The 23044-nt window shown below is 46.6% G+C and overlaps 1 protein-coding gene and 1 long non-coding RNA gene across 6 annotated transcripts in view; one reads left to right on the forward strand and one right to left on the reverse strand.

The window, feature by feature from the left end:
- Positions 1-238: 238 nt before the first annotated feature.
- LOC127393429 (uncharacterized) lies at positions 239-17743 on the reverse strand. The gene is made up of 3 exons (XR_007891457.1): positions 17619-17743; positions 4314-4487; positions 239-1381 (listed from the first exon to the last, which is right to left on the reverse strand). It is a non-coding gene; the product is annotated as an uncharacterized LOC127393429 (long non-coding RNA).
- Positions 16781-23044, forward strand: part of PRDM10 (PR/SET domain 10) — a 43564-nt gene continuing 37300 nt past the window's right edge. For 3 of the 5 annotated variants that reach the window (XM_051638476.1, XM_051638481.1, XM_051638479.1), the window contains exon 1: positions 16781-16939. The gene's annotated coding sequence lies outside the window, so the exon portion shown is untranslated. Of the gene's footprint in view, positions 16940-16968; positions 17022-19601; positions 20008-23044 lie in introns of those variants that run through there. The other 2 variants (XM_051638477.1, XM_051638478.1) reach the window with 2 other exon arrangements.

Raw genomic sequence — 23044 nt, forward strand, 5'->3', positions numbered from 1 at the left:
CTGAAGGGAGCATCACTGAAATGTTGCAGATGGGGGTAAATCTGTACAATAGATCAATAAGCAGCCCAATTTTAATTAAAACAACTGGCTGGTCACTTATTATAGTCTCTTTTTTATAGTATTTGAAAAGCCTTAAATCTCTTTTACTGCACTCCTCTGGCATACATGATTTTCTTTTCAACTTGGCCAAATTCAGCTGCAAAAAAAATGGAGTGAACAAGTACTTTTTGAAAATGGATACACTTTAATTGAAGTATTTTATTGTGCAATATGAATACAGGAGTAAATAACAGGACATTCTGAGTTAAGGTTTTCCATTTTCTTAAAGGATGAGCTATTTTTCTTTCTCCCCAGGTCATAATGTACAAGCTCTTTATAAATCTTTTGATAGTGGCTTTCATTTGAGTTTGAACTTACACAGCATTTAAAGTGCTACATAAATTAATACACTCTGAATATGAACGTGGTGCTTGGTGAGTCTTCATGTCCACAACCCCTCTGTGAGGAAAAAGCTGCAAAGCAAAGCCAAAAAAAAAACCCAGGGCTTGTTAATGTGGGGTGTGTGAAGACATCATTTTTAGGGCACAGTAAAAAGTGAAGTAATTGACTGCACATTAGGTCTTGGGAGACCCCACCTGGAGCACTGTGTCCAGTTCTGGAGCCCCCAACACAAGGAGTACATGGAGCTCCTGGAGAGAGGCCAGAGGAGGCCACAAGATGATCCAAGGGCTGGAGCAGCTCTGCTCTGGAGGCAGGCTGGGAGAGTTGGGGTGTTCAGCCTGGAGAAGAGAAGGCTCCAGGGAGACCTTAGAGCACCTTCCAGTGCCTGAAGGGGCTCCAGGAAAGCTGGGGAGGGGCTTGGGACAAGGGCAGGGAGGGATGGGACAAGGGGGATGGATGAAAACTGGAAGAGGGAGATTGAGGTGGGACATGAGGAAGAAATTCTTCCCTGTGAGGGTGGTGAGACCCTGGCCCAGGCTGCCCAGGGAAGCTGTGGCTGCCCCATCCCTGGCAGTGTTGAAGGGCAGGTTGGATGGGGCTTGGAGCAGCCTGGGCTGCTGGGAGGTGTCCCTGCCCATGCAGGGGGTTGGAACTGGATGATCTTTGAGGTCCCTTCCAACCCAAACCAGTCTGGGATTCTGTGATTCACTTTGGAGTATATTTACTCACACACCCTTGATTACAACACTGTTAACCTGTTTTTTCTGACAAACAATTTCTATCTGGTGACCTTTGGGGAAGTCTCTCAGATAAGCACAAGGTACAGCCTCAGCTGCATTCTCAGCCTCCTCCCAGCACTGCAGACACACCAGGGTGAAAGTCCTGCCACAGGGCTGCTTTTCCTTTTGAAAAGCCAGACCATCAGTGCTCAGTTCACCACCTAAAAATTCAAGCAACAAATGAAAATCTGAACAATTAACAGATTCTCTTTCATACAGACATCAGCCAAACGTCCCCAGAAAAATCTAAGCCATCAGATCTTGTTCTTTTCTTGGGACTCATCAAAAGCTCTGAATGCAACTGGATTCTTGTGGCAGGGAGGCTGAGAGTCTCCAGCAAAATGCAGATGTGATTCTGGGAGTTGGAAAGAAACAATTCCAGCAGGGAAAGGCTGTGGAGGTGGCTGTGTGTTCAGATGAGCAGGAGTCAAGATGGAAGGGCAGGTTACACTGCTGCAGGTCTGGTGACACTTGAATAGTCTTGGTGAATTCACTATTTCTGTCTATTCCAGATGGATAACTGGGGGGTACCTGTTGCCTGTGACAACAGTATCACTGCTTCAAGGCTGCAGCATTCCATGGAGCATTTCCTGGAACACCTTTCTCATTGTTAACCCTGTTAGGTGGGTGGCAGATCATTTCACAGGATCACAGAATATTGGGGTTGGAAGGTAACTCCAAAGATCATTGAGTCCATGATCCCTGCCAGAGCAGGAACAAATCTAGGGCAGGTCACTCAGAAAGGCACCCAGACAGGTCTGGAAAGTCTCCAGAGGAGACTCCACAGCCTCTCTGGGCAGCCTGTCCCAGGGCTCTGTCACCCTCACAGGAAAGAAGTTCTTCCTCGTGTTGAGGTGGAACTTCCTGGGCTCCAGTTTGAATCCATTGCCCCTCGTCCTGTCCCAGGGCACAAGTGACAAGAGCTTGTCCCTGCCTTCTTGATGCCCTCATGTATTTATAGATATTCATTAGATCCCCCCTCAGTCTTCTCCTCTCCAGACTGAACAGCCCCAGGTTTTTCAACCTTTCCTCATATGACAGATGTTCCAGTCCCTCCATCATCCTCACAGCCTCCATTGGACTCTCCCCAGCAGATCCCTGTCCCTCTGGAACTGGGGAGCCCAGAACTGGACACAACACTCCAAGTGAGGTCCCACCAGGGCCGAGTAGAGGGGGAGGAGAACCTCCCCTTTTTCCTCCCAAGAATCCCATATTACCTGCTTGGTTCCATGGCTTTCAGTGCCCTTCTCCCAGCAGATCTGTGCTAACCAAGCTCTGAGAATCCCACCCTCACCTTCAGCTGCTGCTGCATGTTGAGAACATCTCTGCCCATTATCACTTGCAAGACCACAACTGTGTAAACACAGAGAGAGTATTTGTGATTGCAAAAATGCTCCCTGAAAGGGCAATATTAAACTGTTGGTAAAAAGGGCTAACAGAAGTCAGCAGGGAATGTGTTTGGTACCATTAAAGTCACTGGGAGCAGCAACTTTAGCCAACTGGTGTGCTGAGACCCTGCCAGTACCTGGACAATGACTTCACAGAAGTCAGAAAGCCTTTGGATATTCTCAGTCTCCACAAATTAAAGCTTAAAATCGATCTAGCCTGTAAATGGTAATGTTATGCAGGTCTTTTAATTAAAAAACTTGATGGAAGATTTAAATGGCAGATCCTGTCATTTGTACTGGCTCTAGATGACAGCTCCATGCAAGCTGGAGGTTGCAGAGGGAGAGCTGAGTCAGCTTTGGTTTGGGAGATGGAATGCAAACTGAATTTGGGAAAATGAAGACAGCATTTGGTGTGGCTGAGTAAAGAGAACTACTTATTCAGGCACAACTCAGAAGTAAGAAATACTCAACAGTTCTTCTAGAAAAAATAAACCACCCAACTTGCATGAATGAGCCACAATAACTGTGGCAACTCATCACATGCCACAGTGCCCTTAGGACAGGACCCCTATCTGAGTGGCACAAAGCAATGCAAAACTTATTAGCCAACTAAAACTTGATCCAACATCCAGCTGTGTAAGAGCCTTTGGAAAATAATACTTCTCCAAGAGCCATGAACAGCATCAGAAAGTTGCCATCCTGCTCTGGAATTGGACACCTAGATTTGGCTGCAAAATTCCTGTGGGGAAGTCTTGCAGCTTGGCACCTGTCTTTCCTGAAGCACCTCAGCACAGAAAAGGGGGCAATGAAAAAGACATCAATGGCTGCTAAATGAAGTCACTGCTCTTGCAATACTCTGCATATGGATCTCAGCATCCCCAAAACGTGCTCATTCTGTGATCTCATTTTCTAGAGAGAGGGCAAAACCAGTTTTAACAGTGAATTTAACTGAGCAATTTCTTCTGAAGAGAAGGAAAAAAAGCAGTGTCTGAAAGACAAAAGCAATCCTTTTGGAATAGACTTGCAAGTCTGCAGGATTCACTATCCAGGCAAGGAAATTGCCTCTAATATATAATTCAGTAGATTAATGAGCCCACACTCAGATTTAGGATCCCAAATGAAAAAACTGAAGAGAGCTTAACCACCCTTTTTAGCTACAATCAGCGTTCAGGATACACAGACTGGGTATTTGTGCTGCTCATTTTTCTCTCCAGAGGGATCCAGGGCTTTGGGTTGAAAAATGCCTGATGCTTTTTCAAACATTTAACCTGACAAATGGAACTAAAAAGGCAAGGGGTGTAGAGGTCTGGAAATAAAAGGTATAACCAAGGCACTGAGGGGAAGGAGGAATTCAAGGGCCACAGAGATGATCCAAGGGCTGGAGCAGCTCTGCTCTGGAGACAGGCTGGGAGAGTTGGGGTGTTCAGCCTGGAGAAGAGAAGGCTCCAGGGAGACCTTAGAGCACCTTCCAGTGCCTGAAGGGGCTCCACGAAAGCTGGGGAGGGAATTCTCACCAGAGAGGGCAGTGATAGGACCTCCCTGGAGGTGTTGAAGGGCAGGTTGGATGGGGCTTGGAGCAGCCTGGGCTGGTGGGAGGTGTCCCTGCCCATGCAGGGGGTTGGATCTGGATGATCTTTAAGGTCCCTTCCAACCCAAACCAGTCTGTGATTCTATGAATTGCAGAAAATATTTAGTACATTCTCACCCTTTGCATGGTAACATCTTCCATCAATGTGCTGAAGGCATCTTGTCCTCTGGATCCCTTCTAGGCCACCTGTGAAGGCAGAAGGTCATTTCAGCTCTGAAGATGGCAGGATCAGTCACATGGGGCTTCAACAAGATGAGCAGTGCAGTTTGTGGTAGAGAAGACATATGAGACCTTAGAGAGAAAAAAAGACAACTAAAAAGAATCCACCAACAACTGAGCAGATTTTCCTCAGATGTTGGCTGAGATTTCTCCTGTCCTTGGACAATGTTTCTTCCCTCTCCCCTTGTCTCCTTGCCAGTCTCCCTCAGACAGCCTCATTTCAGCAGTGTGAAAGGTTGTTCATTTTATAGAGGTCTTTCATGCAAGAGGAAAATTCAAATATGTTATAATTAGCTGCAGTTCCACATAAGTCAGTATTATTGGAGCTTTTATATTAGATCTGAATTTGTCCTACAAATGCAAGTGTCAAATATTACAGTAGAATGATTAATGATATCACACACAGAGGAAGGATTAAGCATTGATGCAGGAGGGTTGCTTGAGAGGAACAAATTTAACTTCTTTCCCCCCATCATTTATTTTTGCCCTGTACTGTAAAAGAAACCTGAAATTTAAAATAAAAATGGCTTGTATTACTGGCAAGGAAAAGAGATCAGATTCATGATTGAATTCTTCATTCAGTATTCATTGGTGGGTTAAAAGCCAAATCAACTTAACAAATGGTACAGGAATGAACAACAGCAAATATAAAAACCTCAGAACTTGTCCTGCTGAATAACCAGAGAGTCACCTGGAGCAGCTTTGAAGATAAATGCAATTCAGCAACAAACCAGCCACCTCTCCCTCCTGCATCAGGGCTGATTCAGTGTCTGTCAGGGGAGCAACCTGTGCTAACAGGCTCTTGGTGCCACAGGAGCTCACCTCTTGTCCCCCTGCCTGTGCAGTCACTCTCTGCAGCAAAAGGGTGTGTGCACAGTAACTCATGACCCAGGAAGAGGCAGGAATTTTAAAATGCCTGGGAGACATCAAGTCTGACACAAGGAACTGCTTTATTCCTGGGAACTGGTGCTTTCCATCAGCTGTGCACTTGTAAATGCTTCATCTTCTGGCTCCCTTACATGCAAACTAACCCCACCAAAGCCCTCTCCTTACTCACTCTGACACCAGCACCGATGAGTGCAGTTTGCATCACTGTTTAAACAAGCATTAAGGTCCATTTCCTGTTACAATCCTCCTGAGAAACCTCGCAGCTCCCAAGCACCCACTCGCTCTTCTTATGTCAACACAGGATTATTTCTTTTCGTTTCCTGGAATGCACACCCTGGACAGAGGGGACTTGTGCACCAGGGACCTGCAGCTCTGCCACCACCACCACGCCAGGAGCAGAAGGGTCTTGTCTACACCACAGTTTGGGGGAAATCCATGGAATTTTTGAATTCCTAGGCACAGGAATTCATACTTGCAGACCTCACCCTACCACCTTTTTTTCTTTAAATGCCCCGAATACAGACAATGCTCCCTAGTACTATTTTTAAACTCATTGAAGAGAGTGGATTCACATTCTTCACTGGCTTTTTTAATAACCTTTCAAACATACAGCTCTTTGGAGAAGCAGATGAAAAGGAGAAACAGCAGCACTTGTGCAGCCATCAAGCTCCTAAGGCAGCAAGAAGTCAGCATCTCGGCTCTCTTGGTGAAAGAAAGAAATAAATACATGTTTGAAGCCCGTTTCAGTCAAATAAAGGCAGTCAGCAAGACACAGCTGAGAGGAACTGGGACATCTGAATAGAAGATGAATCCCAGTGTCTCCAAGGGAAGGAGGGGACTGCCTACAACTTCCAACCCATGGCCCAAGGAGAAGAACAGCCCCCCCCATTCCTCTCCTGAATCACACCCTCAGGAGATTAGTCAGCCTCTGAAAGATCTGTTTTAACAAAACCTGTATCACTTCTCCTGTAACTTTCCAATTGTCTTCCCTGTGGCTGGAGCAGCTCTGCTCTGGAGACAGGCTGGGAGAGTTGGGATGTTCAGCCTGGAGAAGAGAAGGCTCCAGGGAGACCTTAGAGCACCTTCCAGTGCCTGAAGGGGCTCCAGGAAAGCTGGGGAGGGGCTTGGGACAAGGGCAGGGAGGGAGAGGACAAGGGGGAATGGATGAAAACTGGAAGAGGGAGATTGAGGTGAGACATGAGGAGGGAATTCTGGAGTGTGAGGGTGGCGAGAGCCTGGGCCAGGTTGCCCAGGGAAGCTGTGGCTGCCCCATCCCTGGCAGTGTTGAAGGGCAGGTTGGATGGGGCTTGGAGCAGCCTGGGCTGGTGGGAGGTGTCCCTGCCCATGCAGGGGGGTTGGATCTAGATAATCTTTAAGGTCCCTTCCAACCCAAATCAGTCTGGGATTCTATCAAGAGTTGCCTTTTATTTTTACAACTTTCCCCCCCCCATCATTTTCCCCTCACACACAGCAAAAGAGCTGCCTGTGCTCTTGCCATCCAGGTCTGCCAAAGGTTAAAGGTCCTTTTTTTCACCCCCTCCACAACAAAGTTGTTTTGCTGGAGAGCTGCACATATTCTGCATAAAACGCACATTCTGCATTTCATGAAGCAAATTCCAAGGCTTCTCCCAAGTCCAGGTTCTCCTGCCTTGTCTCAGTCATGTGGTTGACTCCCTAAGGTCTCTACCAAGACGCAGCTCATTGGCTAAGTACTATGAAAGGAGCCTTAAGTGGAGCACTCTATTGAGGTTTGAGATTTCCCTTTAAAATGCAAATGGCTGGTAGTTAATTCCCTTTTGGGATTTAAGAGCTGAATTTAAGATGGGAAATGATGATACAGAAATATACTTCAGAAAGCATTGCAGTAGGAGGAATGAAACATTCACCACACGAATACAGATTTTCTGGGCAGCCAGACATCTTCATTTCTCTGCATTCTCCTAGTTTCCCTAAGTTTATCCTCAATATATTGCCTGCTGCAGTCTCAGTGGACTACAAAAGCAAAATCTGACCACGCTTTTTATTTTTTAAATCCCCATACATCATCACACTTAAAGATATCAATATTCTGTCAGATATCTCCCTCTCTTCTGTCCAATTTCAAAAGGAATATCTTTCATCTTACTTCCTTCTGCATAATTACCAGTTTACTTTGGGGGTGAAGAGGGAATAAGCATATATAATTAGGTCCTGAAATCAATTTATTTTTAAACATACATAAAAATGTGCACACACAGACACTCTCCTGCAACCTCACATGGACCTGGGGGATGTGAAGTGCTCTAACCCACACTTAGAACTCCACTCCTTGTACGAGCAACTGGATTCCTTGTGTTTGTTCTTTCTTCTGGAGAACCTACCTTCACATAATCCTTCAAAAGAATTCATTTCTCAGTTCATGGACACTGGCAGAAACACACACATCAGTTTTAATAAACCTTCTACCAGCAAAGGATGCAACTGTGTCATCGTGACATGAAACCCAGAGGTCTGAAAGGCAACGGCAAAGTTTCCAGCCTCAGTTGAGAAAGGCCTAACCCTGTGACTACCTGAAGAACTAGACATTAATTCTATGTGGATACACTTGCTTCAGCACTTGCTTTGCTACCTGCTGCTGCAGCAGCCCAGCACAGACACAGGCAGATCCCTTAGCAGTTAAATCCCCACCTCAGAACCTGAGAAACAACCAATTACACAGGGCTCAGTTCCAGTTCACCCTCTGCCTATACAAGAAGATATCAAATATTCAACCTTTCCTTCTTCGCCCTTCTTTTATTTCCATGTTTTTCTGCAAACTCCACACTGTGGATGTTTGCTGGGTTCTGTCCTCTCTTTTTTTTTTTTTGTTAGACTGACTTCAATCAAACCCTAGATCTAAAAGTCCCCGAACAACCAACAAAGAATGTATTTCAGTATGTTAAATTTGAGAAGCCACAATAAGGGCCGTGGTCTAATACTGTGATATCACTCTCAAAGGACTATGACTTCATTGTGAATGAAAACAGCATCTGGCACAGGGCAGGGAATAATTCCCCCCCCCCCCCAAAAAAAAAAAAAACAACCCAACAACAAACCAACAAAACACAACACCCAAGAAGTACAGCAGTGAAAAATAAGAACTGAGTGAGTTTATGGCTATCTTAGTTGTCCTCTTCCTTAAAGGTTGTGAAAACATTTCTTTAAAGGAAGGAAAAATACCCCAAACCTTAAGTCTTTTTTTTTCCTGCCTTTGACTCAAACATTTGCCAAGAGCTTTTCAACAATTGTGTGATTCACTGTTGAGTGTTTCATGGTGAAAGAAGCCTGCCTTCTGTACAGTAGAGGGCTCTTCATCCAGTTTTATTTGGTATTTGTTATCAACCAGCATGTCAGCTGTTAAAGACAACCTGGTGAAAGTCTATGGAAAGGAGATAAACCCCCAGCAGGTGCTGCAGAAACACTGAATTGTCTTTTAGGCTTAATAACAGCTTGAAAGTGGTTTTGCTGTCTTGCAGTTGCTCTACATTAAATTAAATGGCATTCTGTAAAATACTTTGTTCACAGTTTCTGTAACCACTAAGAGAACATGAATGGGCCAAAATCCAGTGAGTTAAGGGCCAAATGGGAAGGGGAAAAAAAAACCCCAAATATCACCAGCAGGTTTCAGAGAAGCTCTGAAAGGAACTGATAAGGAGAGGGCTGAGCCAGGCTCTGGAATTGGTTACAAAGATGAACACAGAACATTTCATTACAACCTTTTGCATTTGAGAGGACCACAAGGATGTGAAGTGGCTTTCAAGGTATTCTGGATAGAACAGAACTCACCAGGGAGATGAATTCAGCCTTAAACTAATTTGACAAGCATAAAACGACCTAGGCATCTTAGGTGCATTCCTGTCCTTTGCCTTCCTAAACACCTCAGCAACTAAAATAACTTTCAAGACAATCTTATCCTGATGGCACAAAAACACATCAATGGAGAAAATGGATGGGCCTGCATCTGGCATCTCTGTATCAAAATGACTTCAAATTTGCTTTAAGAAATACTCTTGCCATTGTTGTGATCATCTGTTATTCAGGCAAATTTACTAAGCAGCAATTTTCAGAGGATTTTTTAAATTGGGGATCAAATTCTGGGATCCTTTGATAAATCTTAGAGCCCAGTTTCCACCTGAGCTCCCACTGTGGCTCACAAGCTTTAAAGACAGTCTTCCCAGGCCAATGGATTTTAGGGCACTGGAAAATATCCCTTGGATTCTGACAGCAAAACTCTTGGAACAAATATCCAGAAGAGCCCCTGCAAATTTAAGGCAGAACAAACCTCACATGACACAGGACACACAAGCACTCTCAGCAGGAACTGCAGCAAATATTTTACTGGGAACTGCAGCCTCATGCTCAGAGCAGAAAAACCTGAATTTTTCCACTGTGTGCAGGCTGGGGTTACAGGAGTACAAAGCAACAGTTGAACAATTCTGTAATAACAGAGAAATGCTAAGTACTACCATAACTGTGTTTGAAAGAACACCCTCATTTTCCTGTGAAAATCCACTGCTTTGAATAAAAAGCCTCAGGTTCAGGTCAGGCTGGCCAGGTGTCTGGACACACCTGGAATACAGAACATTTGAGAGCACCTGAGTAACATCACATGAGGTTTGACAATGAGGATCATTTCCAGCAAGAAAAAAGGGAACATAAAATAAGACCAGCCCAGAAGAACGGGGTCATGTTCGCTGCAAGATCTCAGGGAAGCAGCCTGACACGTTATTTCTTTGTAGCCTTCAGTATCTGCATCCCTCCTCCAGTACCATTTGTCTGAAGGCACAGTCTGCCAGAATTCCCTGCTCTGCTCTTTCCCTCTGAGCAGCAAATTTTCATGTTTTTCCTGCCTGTCTGGCAGCAGGAGTGTTTCATTTGTAGCCATCTGCACCAGGGCAGAGGCTGCAGTTTCAATCTTCATGGCTGTCTCAGATGACACCCTTTTCCTCTTGTCAGCCTCAGAGATAAGGCAGCCTTGAACTCCCTGACAAACCCTGGCACTTGCTGCACGTTTGCTCCATCTGATGCCTCCTGCTCTCTCAAGACACTTGTTTTCAAAGGTGCTCAGGTATCTGTCTGGAGCAAGGGTGGAATGTAATTACCTTTCAAACTCAGTTTAGTTTCTAAACATCCCCTTCTTTAAGCTAATCAATCACTAAAGTAAACATTTTGCTTCCACTGAGACAAGCAGCCTCTTGAAGGACACATGGAGCTGCTGAGAGCTCCTCTGCAAAAATATTCTGAATGCAATCCAAAAATGACATCTAAACCAACACAGCCCCAGGCTGCTGCAGGTGTCTACTCTTGCTGCAGGGTCAGGTACCCACCAACACTGTAGATGTTCTTTTTTCTTATACTTGGCCACAACATCTCAGAACCCCACCAGCAAATTCCAGCAGCATTTTTTCTTTTGAGCATTGCTGTGATAGAAAATTCAACCAAGAAAAATTAGAGGATATGGTAAGTAAAGATTTGAAACTCAGGAAAAAGAGAGTAAAAACATACAGCCTTATTTAAAATGGTAATGTTCTTTGTGGAACCTGATTTATAAAGTTTTAATAAATAGGACAGCAGTACAAACATTACATTTAAAACAGCCTCTAGAAGAGAAGTTAAAAAGCAACCCCACTTTGCCCAAAACCAGAGGTACAACAGGCACTCAGCTCTACCTACAGCTCCCAGACAGCACCAGGTAACACCACCAAGCCCCTGGGGCTGCTTATAAATCCCCCTGAACAGCTTCACCTGGGGCCTCCACCCAGGGGCCCAGGAGCTCTATTTAGGACCAGCCCCAGGAGCCCAGTTTGTGATCCTCCAGGAGCACTGGGGTAGAGCTTTGGAGCTGCTGTGTGTAGTTCTGGAGCACCAGCTTCTGTCCCCAACTCATCCTGAGTCTGTCTCCTTCCTATAGACTTGGTAAGTCATTATTGGATTTTGTCTTCTTGAGGTTCTGCCATGACTCAGGATTTAATTCTTCCTTGGATATCAGGCTTGCTTTGTTCTTTTGCATGTCTCTAATAATCTGGTGGGTTTTTTTCAACTTACCCTGATTACAATCTCCAAATAAATTTTGCTTGGCTTCTTCAGGTACTGAAGAATGGAAGTGTAGCTGGTGAGTGCTTCTATAGGCTCAGACACCCAGGCTTTTGGGGAAGAACTAGACACATTGTACAACTGGAGATACCTTAGAGGGAATGCTTTTTGCCCCCCCTTAGAAATTAACAAAGGTTTCTAAAGCTGCTTTAGAAAATGTATCAGGTAAGAGGAAAGTTTTTAAAAGCCCTGCAGCCCACTCCAGCAAAAGGGCTAGTAAGGCAGGAGAACGAGGAGCACTTGAGACAAGAGGAGACAGCAGAAATGTGGCTTGTTTAGTCTAACAACACAAACCCCAGCTCTGACTGCTGTCTATAAATACATCAGGAAACACTGGGGAAAGAAAAAAGTTCTCTATTTAAACTACATAAAAATGCTGGCATGAGAACAAACAAGTGGAAAGGGGCCTTGGAAAAAACCCTTGTTCTCATTTTTAGTGTCTTGTTCAAGGCTGCAAGAACAAAAGTTTCAGTTTTTCCTGACAGAAAACCTATAACCTTGTGTTATATACTGGAATGGAGAAGACTTGGTAGCTTGGAAACCCTCTGGCAGCTCCTACAGCCATGAGAAGGTAACATGTTTTAAATTTCTGAGTTCTAATGAAATAGGAAAGCTAACCATCTGACAGATAAGTATCTTTATACATATTGAAAAATAACATCTGAGTTCTCCCCACTAGTGGATTTAATTACTGCTCTATAAAAAACCTGGATAAACAGAGTATATGTTTGGCATATATTAAATCAGAGCATAAAATAGATTTTTAGACAACTGTGGCTGCTGTTTAATGTCTAGCATAACTTATCATTGAATTTTTTTCCATTTTGTTTCTCTCCCTTATCTAAAATGTGTCCAGAAGCAGGAGGAGTGTCTCTGAAGATCCCTTCTTTCTCACAGAGGCTGGGCAAGACTGACTCTACCATCTCATTATCACTGTCTTGAAAACAACTCTCAGAAGGATGTGTATTAAGTCCTTTCTCAGAGCTAAAGACAGGGAAAATTTCTCAAACTTAAACATCCTGTAAATCTTTATGATTATTCATTTAAAGACTTCATTATACCGCCTAGATACAAGATTAATTTTAAGAGAGATTATTCAACCTTTATGCAACCTTTCTAGCAAACTCCAATATCAAAAAGTATTATGTTTTCAGAGTCATTCCAGCCTGCTCAATGGAGAGGAAACCCCAACAGCCTCTGTGTTTACTTTGCTGCTGAGGCACAAATTATTTCCTACTAATGACAATGCTTCTCTATGCCTAGAACTGGAGGGAGGTGACACCTGAACTGGAGTGAAAAATCAGCCAAGGAGGTTGGGTGCTCCTGGTTAAGAACTGTAAGGCTGACCATGGTTGAATGTCTTTCCCAGAGAAGAAATGCATGTAGTAAATAAACAGGAGTCCCAGATGAAGTCTTTGACCACCTCATCTAAACTATAGTAGTACCTAGGAAGGTTGGACTGGATGATCCTTGAGGTCCCTTCCAACCTGGCATTCTATGATTCTATGACCTGGATTTGAAGTGGAACTGCATCTGTCCAGTGTGGATTTCTGGGAAATGCTCCAATAATTCCAAGGCTGTTCCTTCACTTGTCATACCCCTGAGCTGGGGCATTTCCTGGTGTCCCCCCAGCTGCTCTGCCCAAGGCCAGGGCTCCCCAGCCCTGTGCACAGGAAGAATGGAAGATTCTTCTCTCTCTAGAAAAGCCTGCAGACAGTTTATCTCAGAACTTGTGAAACTCTCAACTCTCTTCTTGATTCCTCTTTCCCTGAACCCAAAGATCTCAAGACACTATCAGAGACAACAGCCATAATGAAGATGGTCCTAATGGAGTTGGAGAGATATTGGAGTGAGTGGGAAAGTATCTTCCCTGCAGGTGTTTTTGCAGCCACAACTCACTTGTCCCATCCATGGGACCATGACTTCTCTCAGGAGCTTTTCACAGTGAACTGAGAAGCTGCTTTTTCCTCAAGACTTGATGGACCTTTCACCAAAAAAAAGACTGGAGGGAGTGCTGGGACACACAACATTGACATGTGAATTGTTTTCTCATTTATCACTGTGCCTGTTGCCTGCATTTATTATAAATTGGTGACTAATTGCCATTTGGGTGGGAACAGTTCAGAGAAGAGACAAGAGGGCAGCAAATAGTGACTATATGTGATTAAATGCTTTCTCTAATGGTGTATCTTTAATATAACTTTTAAAATAAAATCACTTTTGCCTTTTTTAGATGATTGGGTAGATGCTGTTAAAACACAGTAATCCCAACTTCTTAGTCAAGCCTTTCCTTTCAGTATAAGGGAATTAAGCTTGTTTTAAAAAGTTAAGCTTTTTGTTTAACTTTTAATGACCCTGAGAACCAAACTATGATAACTTTGTATTTCTGTGTTCTACATGAGGCCATCTTCATTACATTTATTCTGGCTTGCTCTAAACCAGTAAACTCATCTTGCTACTTTCACCACGGTTTATATTCTCTGTGCAGGATGTGAAGTAATTACATTTCAGCTGCATTATAATTTAGCAGGTTCTAACAGAAACATGGAGAGAGCTCCAGTTTTTCCATCTTCTAGATTGGGGTTTTAAATCACAGCCAGCTGCTGACTTGCACAGGGGAGTCAGGTGGGTACCACAATGTGCAGCCTAATTTTGTGGACAGTTTAATTTGGAAATCGAGGCTCAAGTACCTACTTGTCATGCACAGATGAAGTCTGGGAGGTCAACAGGTCACCACTGTCTGCTCCTATAACTGAAATGAGTTTACAGCACTTGAGTATTTTTCTTTGTCATGTTTTAATCTGCATGCTTCAGTGTGAGGTGCCCATGCAGAGGAGTTGGAACTAGATGATCTTTAAGGTCCCTTCCAACCCAAACCTATGAAAATGGGTTAGTGTCATGAAGACAAGAAAATTAATAACTGCAACAAAACCAGGGCTATGGAAGGAAAAACTTCCTAGGAGGTCTGGAAGACACAAGATTGGTGAGCAGCTTTAGAGGATTGTGGTCCAGATTTGTTCTTAAGGAAAACACTTGTGACAGTGGCTTTGCTAGATGAAGGGATGAAGACCTTCAGATGAGAGTCAGGTCAAAGATACTGGCCAGTCAGTGCCATGGAGTGAGGCTGCAGTGTGCTTCTCCAGCTGGAGCCTGAAATGAGGAAGAAAATGGGCCTTGCTGGGAGGATGTCAGTGCACACATGTCCATGTGGAAGGTGGTGCTGCTGGCTGGGAAAGGGAGCCTTGCTGTGGCCACAGGGAAGAGAGAAAATGGGCAAGATGGAACATGTGCAGCTGTGCTGAAGCAGCAGGGTCTGAGTGAGAGAATGCAGAGAGAGAGCTACAGATCTGATGACCCAGGAGATGAGGGGGGAAAGGAGGACTTAAAGGGTTACAGCAGTGCTGCAGGCTACAGGTAAATGGGGAAATGATAGCTTATTTGAACCATGAAATGAGAAATAACTATGTGAAGGCTTCTCTCTCTGACAGCATGAGGCTGATGCAAAAAAAACAAAGCCTGTGCTGGAGCATCAGAAACAACACATGAAACGTGGAAAATACAATAGGCATGAGATCAGATTCCAGATACTGCAGAGGATGAATCAGCCCAGCATGTGTGTTTGCATCTGGCAGCTTGGGGCATCCATGGTGCCCCTGCACCACGTCCATCCTTCCAAGTTAAGAAGGAGAAAAAAATAACCATGTGCTGGGAAAGGACAGCCCTGAGGTCTTCTGCCCAGTTGTAGAACTACACGTTTGTATGAAAACAGGATAATACTGGGTTTGTATTTGAGTCATTGAATCTTCTAAAGGCTGGGGAGACTCTTGGAAATCCCAAATAAAAATAACACTGGACACTTTTTTTTTTTTTAACTCATGGGAAATAGCATGGTTCTATTTGGTCTTATGTATTATCTCAATGTATCAGTGTGGTATAATGGCACTGAAACTAGTTTTATAGGCTTGAGGTAGAAATTGACTCTGTAACTCTCATAATTCAAATTAAGAGAACTACCCAGAGGAGTAAAAAATTAGTGAGGGGGAAAGAAAACCAAACTTGTTATTGGTAACTAATCCTGCTCACTTCAGTTTTAAAATCCTTCTGAGCCAACATTTTAAGGTGAAGCTCCAGAGCACAAGTTAGAAAATTTACTTCTCACTTTTTTTAATCTTGGTTGTTCAGGGAAGGGCTGGGTCAGTACAACAGGTGATGATTTCAAAATGCTCTGCATTTAAAAGATGAGGTCAGGCTTCTAAAGGACAGACCTAGTGGAGAAGTAAGCTTAGTTGCCCCAAGATCTGACCCTCTCTCTCTTCTCCCAGGGCAGAGGATGAGCAGAAGCTGTTCTTGTAAAAGCAGTGATTCATCATTAACCCACATTTGCCCTTCTTGCATTACAGGGTTTGGTTCCATTAATGGCCCATGGCAGGATCTGCAGCCACCTGTGCTCCAGTGGCAGTGTTGTTATGTCCCTGCACACGTGAAGCCATTTGGAATAAAGTTAAAAGGTACTAAAAGAGACATTGGCTGATTTATGGAAGATCTTCTGACCTACTAGATCAAACAGCTTTCTGAGTGTAATGGCACATGAAGAATAAGAAAATCAGGATTTTTCCACACCATCATAGTACAAACACCTCTTTAAGAAGAACAACCACAACAGTACAGCAATAACCCCACTGGGATGACCAATTAGTTAAATTTCTGAACAATAGTAATTATTATCCTTCTCTGAGCTGACATTTAGGACTGAAACACATACACCACAAAAATAAAAATAAAGAGGAATGCCAGCAGTGGTCTGGGTCCCTTGAAGCAGAAGGAGCCCTTTTGGGGGCATTTCCTCATAGCCTGACCCTCAAAAGATACCAACAGCACTTGCTTCAGCTTTTAATTTATAAGCAAAATTCCAGGGAAACCTGACAGGTTGCGATTTCTGATGGAATTTCGGGAAGTTCTAACCCACGGGTCTGGCAGAGGGGGCAAAGGGAGCCGTGGGGTGCTGCAGCTGGGAGCACATGAGGGATCTCAGGGATGGGAGATGGGTCCGGCCCTGCCCTGCCTGGACCAGGGGGGTTCCCGGCTGCCCCCCCGGGCATCCCTGCCCGCCCCGCCCTCCCGGCAGGGGGCGCTGCTCGCGTCCCCATCTCCTCCCCCAGCAGGGGGCGGAGCGCCCAGATAAGAGGCGCGCTCCGATTGGCCGCAAGACTCCCGGCGGAGAGGAGATGGGATGAGAGCGGCGCTCCGATTGGTCGCGGGCATCCGAAAGGGGGGAGCAAAAGCCCAGGCTGGGGTCCCCCCTCCTCCCCTCCCCGTAGGATCGGGGTCCCCCCCCCTTCCCTCCCGGCCCCCTGACCCGGCCGCTTCCCAGCCTTTCCTTGTGGATTTTTTTTCATCCCCCATCTTCGCAGGGCGGAGACGCTCCAGCCAATCAGCGCTGGGCGCCGCGGCCTGTTGCCAGGCAGATTATGGTAATGAGGCCCGGGCGGCCGCCCCCCCGCCCGCTCTGCAGCTACCATTGTGAGGTGAGGACAGGTGGGGGGTCGGGGGCCGCGGCGGGGCTGGAGGGGGCGGCCGGGACCCGGCAGCCGCACCGCACCCCCTCAGGTAACGCGATGGGCCGGTCCGGGAGGGCAGCCCGCCCGGGGGGCGCCGCGGGGACCCGCCGGGGGTTTCCGACTTGTTGTTTTTAGTCGCACCCAAGATGGCGCCCGGAGCTGGCGGCTTTCGTAGCGCTGGGGAACGGGACGAACCGTTGGTTTCCGCGAATGGGGGGGGGGGGGGGGGGGGGAGCAGGGCGCAGTCATTCCCCTTCCCACCCCCCCCCCCCTCCCACGGGAGAGGTACATTCCGCTCCCCCCCCCTCCCCGCCCCACCCGGGATCCCCTCCCCGCCCCGGGCTGAGGCAGAAGGGGCTGCCCCCACCCCTGCTGCTCCCCCTTCCTGGATGGTACAGCCCGGACCCCGGCACCTCACTGTGGCGGGGGGGGGGGGGGTGCCGGAGCCATCTTGTCCTTCTCCCCCCCCCCCCCTCCAGAGCCACGGACACCTCAGCCCCCCCCACCCCCCGTGACTCCGGGCCGCTCGTTCTCCTCGCCCAGTGGTTAGAGCAGCCCCCCCCGCCCCGGGCTGGCGGGCCGCCCCCCCGCTCCTCTCCCCGCTCCCCACCCCCCTCCGGGCCCGCAGTGGTCGGGGCGGACTGACCGTCGGGCGCCCGGACGGGGCTGATGGCGCCGGGCGCGGCCCCGCGGCGGGAGCGCGCGGGCGGCCCCCCCCCCCCCCGGGGAGCGGCGGAGGGACACGGCCCCGGGGGGGGGGGAACCTGCGCCTCCTGATTGGCCGCGTGCCTCGCGCCCCTGCCTCCCATTGGTCTAGTTAGGGGAGGGGGCGTCGCGCCCCCGCCCCGGATTGGCTGTTCGTGGTGGCGGCGGGGGCGCAGAGGGTATATAAGAGGGGAGAGGGTGAGGAGGCTGCAGTCCGGCCTGAGGGGGCCGGGTGGGCGGGGGGGGTGGGATGTGGTGCGCGACCCTTCCCTGAGGGCGGTTCCTGGGGGCCTGTGTCCGCTCCGGCAGGGAAAGACGGTGGTCTGGGTGGGCTTGGTGTGCGGGAAAGGCACCGCTGGGGTGCCAGGATGGGGCCTGTGTGGATGGGCTTGTCCGAGGTTGGGAGGTTCAGGCTGGCTCCCAGCTGAGGTGGTTCTGGAAGGAAAGGGCAAGGCCCTTGTGTGAGCAGGAGCAGCTTTGCAGGTGGAAGTGCTGCTCTGATGCTGTCCTTGTGCTGGTGGCTGCCTGCCAAATGCGCCTGGTCTGAGATGGGGCTTTAACGTGGCAGTTTGATCTTGTGGACCTCTTGGTGTTGTGCTGCTGTGTTCCCCGTCCTGGCCCACAGCTGCGTTGAAGAACTTTATGGGAGTTTGTTGAGTTGTTAAGTTGGAATGAAAAAAATTATGCCCTGGTGTTCTGTCCTGCACAACTATTCGTCCTACAGAGACAGCGTAAGGGTTGATGTCACTGTAGGAGACATTTGACATGGAGGAGACATCCTGCCTCTCAGCTGCACACTGCAGATCCTCAGAAAGGGTCTTGCAGAGGTCTGGAGATCAGAGCTAACAACCTGACTGAGCTTGCTGAGCTTTGTAGTCCTGCCAGTGAAATGAATGGTTGGTATGTGTGAGGTGCTTTTTGCTGGCTGTGCCCCAGCCTGCCTGGGGTACTGCTGATCTGTCGATGGTCCTCACAGGCCTTGGAAGAAGGAAGAGACTCAAAGCTGCGTGTCTGCAGGATGCATGGCAGCATTGCTCTTTCAGAGCTTCCATGGGAATAGAGACTGTACTGAACTTGAGCTTTTTTTCTCCTGTTTTTTCAATGATTGAGATTTGTTTGTTTTTTTTCTTGGTTAAGTTAGAAGACTGAATGTTAATGAACCAAATTATTTTCCAGGAGGGTTCTTTTCATCTTTTGTGGCAATAAAGCAATTGGAAGTCTCAAGCCTTCTAATGCCTTTTTTTCCAGGAAAAAAAAAATTAAAAATAAAAATTGGGTGGTGTATTTCTCTAATCAGTCCTTAAATGGAGAACTTCTCTCCCGATTTTGGCACTCCTCATGCATGTTTCTCTTGTGTGTTAGGCTTTTAAAATGAAGAACTTTGGTTAGAGGATGAGATATAGAAGTAATCATTATGTGATGGAATAACTGATAATTTGGTTTTAGAGCAAATGGGCAGGGAGTGTTGCTTACTCTCCTCTGGCTCCGTCCCTGCTAACCTGCAAAGAACATCCTTGGAGAAGCTCTCTGATGGTAACTGGCTCTGCAGTCAGCAGCTCCTTGGAGTGTGTTTCTGACCACCTGCAGCTGCTGTCAGCTGTGCAAACTCAATTTTAATTGACTCATAAGTGTAGCTAATTACAGAGGCTGTTTTAGTATTGTGAATTTTGTTTCGACTTAAACATGAGATGGGGTCTATTTGTCAGTTTTATTTCATGCTTGTAAAATGCAAAGAGAAGTTGTGTTGCAGCCCTGAACTGGTGCTGTGTGTGAAGTTCCTTCCTGCTTCAATGTGCAGATAGTCTGATTTGTTCTCTGGGCTGTAGCACTTCAGAGAAGTCTCTGAAAAAGACAAGCTGGGGTTTTTTATGTGCAGAAATAAGGTACTTCTGTTTTCTCAACTTTAAGAGCTGAAAGTAGAGGGGTGATTTAATGCAGAAGCATTGGAGGGGGAAGGAAGAAGCAGCACCATCATCAGCCTGCAGGAAAGGGAGCAAGTTTTGCTACAGAACTTTTATTTTCCTGTTTTGTCACAACGTACTTTAAATATGTGTTTTCCATGTTTTCTTGATTTATCAGCATCTGTCATTTAGAAAGCAAATCAATTAAGCAGAGAGGGTCACAGCCTGAAGCAGCTGGAGCCTGAGAATTGCAGTGTGTGGTTGTAACAGACAATGATATCACAGGGATCTCAGAATATGAAGTAATTGGAAGAAGCTGATGTGAAGGATGTGGTGACACGCTCAGGAAGCTGAGGAGGGGAGGAAGAAATCAGTCGCTGGAGCAAATGGGAGGAGAGGTGACTGAAGAGCATCTGCATATGCTGACATGTAATTAACTTGTGTCTTGGCCCATTTGGAGGGTGAAGGACAGATACTGTGAGAAGCACTGGGTTATGAAAGGATTAGGACTAAACTGAGATGTCCTTAGAGGGGGAGCTTTGGCTCCAAGTAGGTTTCTAGCCCAGACTTTGGGAGTCCCCCAGGAGGATGTTACCCTCTCCTCTAGGGGCTCACTTGAAGAGTTTGATTATCTCTTGTGACAGGAACAGTTAGAGATTGAGCCACTTACCTGATACTTTGTGAGAGAGTAGCTGTAGCAGTCACACTGTCACCTTTGGTGCTTGGTCACTGTCCCCTTAGCAGGACCCTGAGACACCCTGGGCACAGCAGCAGAGGGCTGGCCTTGAAGACAGGAGAGATCTCTTCCATCTCATTGTTGCTTTGATGATGAATGTGCCATTAGGATATAGATAGATCGATTCATTATGCACAATTTGAGTAAAGAGTGAGTTTGTGTTTGCCTGAGCTCTTCTATTTATTACACAACTAACTAAATTGCAGCCATTTTCCTTTTGTGGAAATAAATAATCTTTGCTGCCCCAGCCCTGTGTACGATTTCCATTTCTAACCCAGCAGTAAAACAAAAATATTGTGGTTATATGTTACCTGATGATTAACATGCAGCCAAAATGCACCAAAGCCAGAGTTCCTTGAAACAATATGTGCTTTTGATGGATGGGAATGCAGAGGAGGAGACAGCAGTCGTGACTCAGTCCTCAATGAGGTTAGAAACCTTCTTGCTGCAGTGAAAGCTTGTTCTTGCCAAGGGATCTCAGGAAATGCACCAGCTCTGCCTTCTAGGCAAGCTGGGGTAATTAACTTAAGTGTGGGATATAGCTTTTTGCAGACACATGTTCCTTTTGAGCATAATAAATCATTTCCATATTAAAAGCTAGAGGAAGACCCGTCGTCGTAAAAACCCCCTTTCGGAACAGTTTTTGCTGTCCTTGCAGATGGTTGATGGGGGAAAAGAGTGGTCAGTGAGCTCATTACTCGAGATCAAGCTAACAGCCCCCCCATTATTGCTGCAGGGAACCCCAATCTATGTGCCAGCCTCTTTTACGCTGGGGAGTAAATCACATTAGCTGTTTTATGCACCATTATTGTAAAGTGAATTCTCATTTGAGATACTGCAGTGGCTTTATGGCTCCCTGAGCAGGGAGGTGGACTTTTCCCCTTGGCCAGCTTTAATATTCCCCCATCCTTCTCATCCCAGAGGGAGGGACAAAAAGGGTTGTCTGGCAGCCACTGGATTGGGAGCTTTCTCAACAGGATGCCCTTAATTAGACTTGGAGGGGTTGCTGCAGATGAAGTCCCCAGAGTTTTTGTCCCTGCAGTGGAAAAAGTTGCCGCTTTTTAATAGCAGGTATGCCAAGAAAATATGATTACTTTAGGGTTTATTTGGTGGTTCTTTTCTCTTGACATCAGAGCTGAGCTTTCCTCTGAAGTACTATGTGAGTTCACTGTATTTGACTTGGGTCAAAAATTCTTACAGGCTGAGTACAAAACTAACAGTGACATTGCTGTCACTGCAGGTTTAGTCTTGAGCTCCCTTTGCTCCCATCCCCTTGGTGCTAGGGGTCACAGGTGCTCCTAGGAGGTGACACAGCATGGGTGCTGTGGTGGCTGAGGGTGGGTGGATGTCTTCTGCTGAGGACAGGGATCTTGCTGTTGGATAGTGAATGAGGTGCTCTGCCCCTGAGTTGTTTGTTCTTGTCCTTTTGAATGTGGAGACTGGGGAAAGCTGCTGATTTAATAACACAGCTTCAGAGAAAACAATATGCTGCAGGAACGGGGAGTGTTGCAGTGGTCAAAAGGAGTTTTCAAGGGAGATTTCCAAAAAAGTTATATGGGACAGTGATGTTTTCCAGACATCGGGAGCTGCAGAGAAGAAGCTTCACTATGAATGAGATTTTTGGATTGGATGCAAAAGGCGAGAAATAAAGAGGAAGGCCCCAGGTCTGACTGCAGATCCCCAGAGGGTGTTGAGAGAAGGAAGGTAAATGTGAGAGCATTCTGAAACAAGCCTCTTCCGTCAGGAAGAGGTGGTGGGTTTGCTTGCACTACCTGGTGAAGCAGACAGCTGGGTATTATGGGTACATGGACACACTGAGTCTTGCCCTGCCTGTCTGCTGGGCATGCTCCAGCTCTAAATTGGATGTGTTCTAGTTCTGGTTGTTCCTGCACTGATGAGCCTTGCTGAGATATTGGAAAAGACACCAGTGTGCTCCTGCACCTCATGCCCAGCATGCTTCTGCCTCTGAAAATCATGAGGCGTTCAAGGGCAGCCCCCGTGGGTGCTGCCTCAGATAGAGCTCCAGCAAACTCAAGCTAGAATGAGCTTATCTTTCACTGAGTAGATCTTTTGGGTGCTGAGATGTGCAAGGGAACATTAGGGTTGACTTTAGATGTGCCTTTCTCTTAAAATCATGGGAGTTTGGTGGGCTCCTGCTTCACTTCATCTCTTGACTGACGTTCTAGATGACACACTCTGCCCTGCCTCTGACGTACTGGAGTGATACTGGGTTATATTTATACCTATTACCATTTCAGCTTGTGTCATCACCCAGCATGGACTGGGTGAGATATGCCTGCTATTTTGGGGAGGAAAATGCTGTCTTCACAGTTTGTGTAAATGGTTCAGCATCTCAGATGTTGGCATTGCTTCCTGCTCGTGTGTGTGACAGTTATCAGGTTGCACACAAGGGCTGGGGTGGTGGCAGAATTATGGTTGATATATTGGGTGATTCATCTCATAATGTGTGTGTGTCCTCTTGGGGTCACAGAATTATTGAGGCTGGAAAAGTCCAGCTTATGACCTGACACCACCACATCAGCTAGACCTTGGCACTAAGTGCCACATCCAGTCTTTCCTTCAACACCTCCAGAGGTGGTGCCTCCACCACTTCCCTGGGCAGCACGTTCCAATGTCTAATCACCCCCTCCATGAGGAGGTGTTTCCTGATATCCAACCTAAACCTCCCCTGGAGCAGCTTCAGGCCAGGCCCGCTTATCCTATCAGCAG

Source organism: Apus apus, chromosome 22 (assembly GCF_020740795.1).
Source record: "Apus apus isolate bApuApu2 chromosome 22, bApuApu2.pri.cur, whole genome shotgun sequence".
Taxonomy (NCBI): domain Eukaryota; kingdom Metazoa; phylum Chordata; class Aves; order Apodiformes; family Apodidae; genus Apus; species Apus apus.